Below are 8,856 nucleotides of genomic sequence, written 5' to 3' on the forward strand. Positions count from 1 at the left end.
AACCTTTGCCTGATGCGTCGGTACTCCTCACCTGCGCTGTCCTCCTTAGCACCAAAGAGGAAACAGGGACGCTGCGCTCGCTAGCGCCCGCCTGGTGTCGATCATCATGGCTCACGTCACGAGAGCCTCGTGAGGTTTGCCCCGCCTTGATATCTCCGCTCCTCATGAGCCTGCCTGACTAAGCCACTCCCGAGGAGGTCTTGCGTCGTCCGTCTCGTGAGGCTTGGCCCCTCGCGAGGGTCTTGGATGCCTTGTTGATGAAGATGGATCGTACGGCCTGCTGACTTAGCCACGCCGTGGGCCGCAGGCACGCAAGTCTGGGGACCCCCGTTGCCAGAACGCCGATAGTAGCCCCCAGGCCCAAGGTGCGCTCGGGCTTGGCTTCGCGGCGAAGCCAAGGGTCAAGTACGGAGCACCGCGGGCCCCAAAAGCCTACGGCCTCGGTTGACGCGTGGCGGTTGATTGGATGTGGGCGTCTCCGCTTCCCAACGCTGCCTCGGCAACTGCTTGACCTGACAAAAGACTGGCGCAGGCAGCACTTGCCTTCATTGCTTCTTCCTCCTTGCTCCACTGCTAACATTAATGGCGCCTATTAGAACGTTTTTCGCCGAAGAGAAGGGAAAGGCTCCCCGGGATGACCCGGGGCCACTTCCGCCGAAGAAGAGGTCGGTCCACCATCGTGATGAAGCAACGATGCAGGTGGTGATGAGGCCTTGGTGCGAGCGGCCTCCTCCGGGGTAGCCGCTACCCTTGTACGCCCGAGCCTAGGGCTCGGGAGGACGGAGCGACGAGCAGCGCCGCCCACACCGCGTCCGGGGTCGCCGCGTCACGGCGGCGCGAGCCGCCGCCCCCGGACTCCGCGTTGCGCACTCCTCGCGCGAGTTGGTGTTGTGGGCACCGATGCCTCCAAGCTCCTGGATCCGCTACCCGCGGTTCTTCTCCGACGTGATGCCGCCGAGGGGGCCTCTCGAGCTCTGGTTGCAGCACGCCGACTGCAGCGCCCTGGCGACCGGAGCAGAGATCGAAGCGGTTCCCGCCAACAAGATCTTCATGACTCGCGGCTGGGTGAGATCGCGCGGGTCTGCCGTGCGAGGGGTGCCCTTGCGATCCACTTTGAGTTCGACGGCGTCTCCACGCTCTTCTTCAAGGTCTTCGATGCCGAGGGCCGCCGCCTGGACTGCTGCCCCGGAGAGGAGCGTCAAGCTGCCGCGTGCTCCGCTCACAGCCAGTCCATCAGCAGCAGCCCTTGGGAGTCCAGCAGCTCTCCTGAGCTCTATGAGACTCCGGACATGAGCGATGACAGCTACGTGCCCCCGAGCTCTCGCCGCGCTCGGAGCAGAGCCACAGCGTCCGGCCGTCGCCGCCGCTGATCTGGATGGGGTTGGCGCCGGCCTCCCGTGGCCCACTGTTGATGATGGCGTCTGCCACGGGAGGGTGTAGATAGGATCCCCATTAGTTTTAGCTTTTGTTCCCTGCGAATAATCATGAATTACCCTGTGGGGGCATGTAAGGGTCTGTAACGTCTTTTGTGCCTATCTTCCCTGTTATGAGAATTTGGTGAACGCATGTCCCGTTAAGGCTCGGTCCCCCTTTCTTTCCTCGCGATAGCTTATTGCTCTACGCTGACAGGTCCCGGTCCCCAGGCAGGCTACAGCCGTCGCTGGTATGCCAGGTCGTGTGCCGTGGTCAAGGCCAGGAGGTGTGCGGCCCGAGGTCCAGTAAGAGCCCCTGAGGCGCGATGCTCAGGAGGTCCCCCTTAGCGCTCAAGCAGCCATGGTAAAGCGAGAAAGGGAGTCGACGTGGCCGCAACGGGGTTGCGGCAAGGCGTGAGTGACCATTAGGCCCCAACATTTCTCTAATCCGAGAGCAGGACTTATCTTGTTGACTTCGTGGCGATTCCTGATGGTGCGCTAGGCCTGCGCGCCAACTTGTGCGGCATAGCCAGGCCGGCCCATACGAGTTTCCCTCCCCCCATGCTCTCCTTAGTGCTCTACGTCCTCTGGTCCCGGCCCCCGAGCAAGCTCAGCCTCCGCTGGTATGCCAGGTTGCGATGTCGTGGTCAAGGCCAGGGGGTGAGGGCTGGAGAGCCAGTAAGAGCTCCTGAGTCGCGATGCTCAGGAGCCCCCCTTTTAATGCGCAAGCGAATTGCACGAGAGAAAAGGAGACTCGCGGTGCCGCCTGCTATCCTCCCCATGAGGTTCCTGTGAACAGGCACAGGAAGAAACACGGTTTGCCGTTATAGCTGTCAGCCTGCCGCTGGTTGCTTTGGATGAAGTGAAGGCACTGAGGGCTTGGTGAGGTGACATGCACGGGGCGTGCCACGAGCCAGAGCTCGGCCGCTCAGATTTGTCGACGTGGCAGGGACGGACCCATGCACCAGCGCCATGCCTGTGCGAAGGCCCCCGTGGGAGGCGATGGTCGAGCAGGTGATAACCGTAAGCAGGTTAATCATGGAAAGCAATTAAACTTAGGTAAATGCAGGAAGATGTATGCCACTGGGTCCGGCCCGAGCTGCTTGGGGATGATGCAGCCCGAGGGGCGCCCCCAGCAAGGTAAGCTAAAGACATAAGCAAAAGGGATACATGCCGCGGGGACGGACCCACGCGGCCTGGGAATAACGCAGCCCGAGGGGCGCTCCCAGCTACACGAGCTTGGAAGATGTCACCTGGTTCTGTAGCCGAAGTAGAGTTGGTGCAGCAGAAGGCGTACGCCGAAGAAATGACTCCTCATGAGCCACCGGAGCCCTGAGCCTCGGGAGGCTCTCGGGGCTCGGGAGGTTCCCCGAAGACCGTCTCCATCTCCTCCAAGACGGCGTGGTACCTGGCCTGCTGAGCTACCAGGACTCGCCGCATGTTGCGCTGATAGGTTGACGCCACGCTCGGCAAGCCGAAGGGCATGCAAACGTAGCTGTGCGGCGGGCCCTCGCTGCGGCCCACACGCGATTGCCAGAAGCGCTCCTGAGATGCGGCCCTGTTGAGCCCGGGGACGTTGATGCAGACACGCAGCCCAGCATCCTCGCCAGGATGGGGAGCTGCGCCTCGTGAGCGGCTGTCGCCCCGCATGGCTCTTGCGTCTTGCAGTTCCTTAGTGGTCTTGGTGATGAACTCCTGAGTGGTGGGCACTCCTTGCCCTGTGCTCTCCTGAGGGACAAGTGCCGCGAAGCACGCCTCCAAGTGGTGCCCAAACGCCCCCTCGTGAGGCCCTCCAGAAGAGAGCCCCCGAGCCCTGCTCGAGGAGGGCGCCGGGCGCGCCTTCCTATGCGATGGAGGGAGGCGCCCCTGGGTCAGACACTGATCCTGACGAGGCTCCTGCCGCGACGCATTCCTCCTGAGGTCCTGCGCGGAGCAGCTGCTTCTTCTTGGGGATGGCCTCCGGAGGGCCCTCAATTCTGCTGTCGGGGTCGTCGATTGCTGCAGCTTGGAAGGCACGCTCAAGGGAGCACACCACATCTCTTTCTTCACACGGGGCCGTGATGATTCCTCCACTTTCTGGCATCTTGAGGACGTTGTAGCCATGGTGTGTGACTGCCATGAACTTGGCCAGGGCCGGATACCCGAGGATGGCGTTGTATGGCAGGCAGATGTGCGCGACGTCGAAGTCGATGAGCTCGGTGCGGTAGTTCTTGCGTTCTCTGAAGGTGACAGGCAGGCGGACCTGCCCTATCGGTGTGGTGGAACCGACGGTCACTACTGAGAAAGGTTTGGTAGGCTGGAGCTGCTCGTATGGCACTTGGAGGTTGTCAAACGTGTCGACGGACAGGACGTTGAGCCCTGCGCCGCCGTCGATGAGGGTCTTGGTAACCTGCACATTGCTGATGACTAGGGAAGACAACATCGGGAGGGCGCCGGCGGTCGCCGCGCACTTGAGCTGATCTGCCGAGTTGAAAGTGATGGCGCATTGGGACCACTTGAGCGGGCGCGTGGCCTCGAGCTTGGGGAGCACCGCGTTCACCTCGCGAGCGAACTGTTTGAAGATGCGCTGAGAGGCTGGGGCCTGGGCGCCGCCCAAGATGCACGCAATTGCGCGCGGCTCCTGGAAGCCCACAACCCCCTCGTCCTGATGGTGGTCGTCGTTCCTTCTTGGTGGCGGCAGCGGGGGAAGACCGGTGTTGCCTTGGGGGCGATCCTCACGAGGTTGGTCCCTCCAGGCCCCCTCGCGAGGTTGGTCCTGCCAGCGGTCCTCACGAGGCCTATCACGCCATTCCTGGCGCGGGCCACGGTCGTCCCAGCGTCCGCCTCCACGGCCGTAGCCCTAGTCGCTGCGCTCGGGGCATCGACCGAAGCATCCTTCTCGTATGGCTCTGAGCTCTTGACAGTCGCTGGTGTTGTGGGTGTTCAGGTTGTGGAAGGCGCAGAACGGTCTGCTGTTCTTGGATGACTCAGGCTGATCTCTGCCCCGCTTGGTGTCGGGCTCCGCTGCTAGCACTGGTGCTTCCTTGCGCTTCACATCCTTGGCCTTGGCTTTCTTCTCCTCTGCTCCTACGGCTGGCAGCTCAAGGAGAGAGAGGCGCCCCTCCTCAGCTCTTGCGCACTTGGTCGCCAGGTTGAACAGCTCCTGAGATGTGCAGAGCTCCTCGTGGATGGCGAGCTCTTCCTTCATCTTGACGTCGCGGACGCCATCAGAGAACGCGGAGATGATGGCCTCGTCCGTGACCTTGGGGATCTTGAGGCGGGTGTTGTTGAAGCGCTGGATGTACTTCTGGAGGGTCTCTCCTGGTTGTTGCTTGATGCGGCGCAGGTCACCCGCGACCGGAGGGCGGTCGCGAGTGCCCTGGAAGTTGGCGACGAAGTGGTCGCGCATCTCGTCCCAGGAGGAGATCGAGCCGTGCTGCAGGTTCAGGAGCCAGGAGTGAGCTCCATCCATGAGAGCTATGGGAAACCAGTTCGCCATGACTTTCTCATCGCCGTTGGCCGCTTCGATGCTTAGCTCATAGAGCTGCAGAAACTCCGCGGGGTCGGCGGTGCCATCATAGCGAGGAGGCAGGTCCGGCTTGAACTTGCCTGGCCAGGCAACGCTACACAGCTCGGGCGTGAAGGCGCGGCAGCCAGCCGTGGTTGCTGGGGCCCGCTTCGGAGGTGGATCTTAGTCTTGACGCGGTCCACGCGGCGCCGCCGCTGGCGGCGCGCGGTCTTGACGAGGCGGCGCGAGGAGTGCAGGTGCAGCTTCTCGCGGCCGCAGGATTTCTTGGCAGCTTCTCTCTTCGCACGCGGGCACCGGGCGTGGCGGATCACGCCGTGGGGCCGCGCACCTTGGTGCCAAGGCACCGTCTTGGGGCAGAGGTGGTGGAGGCGCGCCATGAGCCTCATTGCCCGTGGCTGGCTGAGGGTGAGGTAGAGAGAGGGACGGCACCGGGGAGCCCCCTGCGACGCGAACGAGCTCGGCGACGCGGTTGAGCCACTCCTCGTAGAGGTCGTCGACGGGGCGGTAGCGCAGGAGTTCGTTTGTGGCGAGGAGTGCGGCCTGTGCCTCCATGGGAGCGCGACGAGCGTGAGACGAAGAACCGGCCGGGGTCAGCGATGCAGTGGCGGTGCGGCCGTCCTGCCGCACCGAAGGATGATGTGAGGATGCCTACTGCTCGTTCCCCGCCGGGCCAGTGGCAGCGTTGGTGACGGGAGACGGAGAACGACGAGGTGGCCTGCCGACAGGAGCCGTCTGAGCAACGCGGGCGGTGAGGGCAGCCCGAGGCTCAGCTCGAGCACGGCGAGCGTCCGCCATGGAGATGACGGAGCGACGAACTGATGGAAGGGAATCTACGGCGCACCCCTACCTGGCGTGCCAAATGTCGGATGTGGGGTTCCGGCAAACCCTTAAGGTTCAAACACTGGGGTGCGCCCAAAGTCTTTCCCTCCTACCGATCTACGCCCTAGCTCCCTAAGATCTCACGGACGAACTCGACGAACTCACAACACAAAGAGACACGGGATTTATACTAGTTCGGGCCACCGTTGTGGTGTAATACCCTACTCCGGTGTGGTGGTGGATGGATTGCCTCTCGGGCTGATGATGAACAGTACAAGGGGAAGAACAGCCTCCTAAGGTTGAGGTGTTCTTGTGCTTGGTGTCTTGGCGGGTGAGAGCTAGGTGAACTGCTCGATCGGATCAGATGGGATCCAGCCGAGATGAGATGTCCTACTGTGGTGGCTAACTTCTACTTAAATAGGCCCTGGTCCTCTTCTCAAATATTGAGCGGGAAGGGAGCCAACAACGGTGGGCAAATTTGAAGGGCGATAGCTAGTACAAGCTGTCCTGACAAAAGTGGTCTTCGCATGCAAAAGGTTCTGGTGGTGACACCGTCTTGGGCTCCACGATGACCTCCGCCTTGCCGTCCTCCTGGTCTTGGCCTCGTTGCACCGAGATAGCAACCTTTGCCTGATGCCTCGGTACTCCTCGCCTGCGCTGGCCTCCTAAGCACCAAAGAGGAAACAAGGACACTGCGCTTGCTGGCGCACGCCTGGCGCCCGCCTGGTGTCGATCGTCATGGCTCACGTCACGAGAGCCTCGTGAGGTTTGCCCCGCCTTGATATCTCCACTCCTCGTGAGCCTGCCTGACTAGGCCACTCCTGAGGAGGTCTTGCGTCGTCCGCCTCGCGAGGCTTGGCCCCTCGCGAGGGTCTTGGATGCCTTGTTGATGAAGATGGGCCGTACGGCCTGCTGACTTAGCCACGCCGTGGGCCGCAGGCAGGCAAGTCTAGGGACCCCCGTTCCCAGAACGCCGACAGTGGGTTTCTTGGCTTCCACACGGGCGGGTTTCATGGAGGCGCAGCCGGGCGTGCAGCGAGTGTCTCCCTCGACTCTAACGTAGGACAGCGCGCCGTTCTTCCACTGACGTGTGGGCTCTTTGGGTACATGGCCTGCATGTCAGTGACCCAACGCAGGCAGCGCACAACAGAGGAACCTGTGGTGGGCCAGGGCGGTCAGAAGCGGGCATTTCATAAACCGATGATTGTTCATTGAGTGTGACGTCATCCTTTTCATGTAGATAAGCCTACTATGTTGATAGCCCGTTCGATACGTTGTGATTCATAAAGACCGCTACAAACATCAATGTTCTGCTTATCACAGATAAGATTGATTAATACCCGTAACAATCCATGTCCTTAACAAAGGGTGCATGCACGTATAGGTTGAGCGTGTGTCTTGCGTCGTGTGCTGTTTGCATGCAGGCGTGCGAGTGTTGTGTGCGTGCAAGGGTACGTTTCAGTGTTGCATGCATGTGTGCGTACGTGCGTGTGTTCGTGAGTGCATGTGTATGCGTCAGTGTTGCATGCCTGCATGCGTGCGTGTGTTTATTATGTGTACGTGTCAGTGTTGCACGCCTGCATGCGTGCGTGTCTTGCGTGTGTGCATGTCTTGCGTGTGTGCATGTGTACGTGCGGGGTGAGGCTACACGTCAGTCAACTGACTTTTTCATCTCTGGTCATTAGATTTTCCAGCCGTTGGATACGAAATCAAGGGCCTGAAGTTTATCATCAAACTCTACCCCCCTGAGCCGCCAGCCACCACCGGCCCCCGCCGCCCGCGCCAGCCCGCGCGCCGCCACGCCGCCCCGCCCGCCCCGAAACCACTCCTCACCGCCGGTCCGCCGCCGCACCGGCCATCCCTCTAGGCCCCCCCGCGCTGAGCTTTTTCTCCGGCGATCCCCACCCCACCGCCCAATCAACGCGCCCCCACCGCCGGCGACTGCCAACCAGAGGTCTCACGACTTCGAGTACCCACCGACCACTAATTTATTACCATTTCTGTCCTTCATATACACGCTGACGGGTGGGCCCTATGGTAATGTGCACTGCTGAATGTGGACCGTTTGACTGGTCAATTGATCGTGTCATCAACAAATTACGGAGCTGTATGGTGAGCCAGTGACTGTATGATCACCCTAAAATGTACTCCGTATTTTACTAACACAGTACAGACTCAAACTACCATTTCTTTCTTTCATATATGGGCTGACAGGTGGGCCCCATGGTTACGCGCCCCAATGGTGCAACACTAGTTGCGCCACGTGGAACATTTGACTGGTCAATTGATTGTGTCATCAACAAAATACGGAGTTGTACGGGTGAGCCAGTGACCGTATAATCATGACATGTATTTTTTTACCACGGTACAGATGCAAGGGCTCATATATACACGCAAGCAATCACCGCTATAAGCGCACACACGCAGACCCTACCCCAATGAGCACCTTCGAGAGAGTGGGCCAGCATATGATCTTGAGATTTTACGAAGTCACCATAGGTGCCTCGTAGTCGAGTGGAACGTCTCCTCCCATTGAACGCACATTGCCGGAAAATACTGAAATTAACCCAGGATAAATGCGAGCACCTAGACTTTAACCCTAGTGGGCTCGAGAAACCACTGTCCTCCTAACCATCCAACCACATGTTGGTTAGCATGACAAAATGTATGTGGTGACTGTGATGAGCTTATCCTGAAGTCCAGTGACCATATCGTGCTTTTGCTTCAAATACAATGACCGTAAGTGTCGTCAACAAAATACGGAGCACGCATCAAATGCAAAGTCCGTCAGTGTCATTAAGAAAATACGGAGACGTATCGTGAGCTAGATACCTTATGATCACCACGAGAATGTATACGGTGACCGTAATGAGCATATTCTGAACTCCAGTGACCGTATAGTGCTTTAGCTTGAAATACAGCGACCGTCATGCGTGAATGTGTCGTGGGCATGCATACTTTTAGAGGGCCGAGAGATAGTTTGTGTGTGTACGTGAAAGTGGTGTAGAAAGAGGGGATGTCCGGTGGAGACAAGGAGAGATATGCCCTTCGTTTCTCTTTCCCGTGACTAATATTTTAGGAGAATATATAAACATTCACAATGCAGAACAAATATTT

Source organism: Aegilops tauschii, chromosome 4 (assembly GCF_002575655.3).
Source record: "Aegilops tauschii subsp. strangulata cultivar AL8/78 chromosome 4, Aet v6.0, whole genome shotgun sequence".
Taxonomy (NCBI): domain Eukaryota; kingdom Viridiplantae; phylum Streptophyta; class Magnoliopsida; order Poales; family Poaceae; genus Aegilops; species Aegilops tauschii.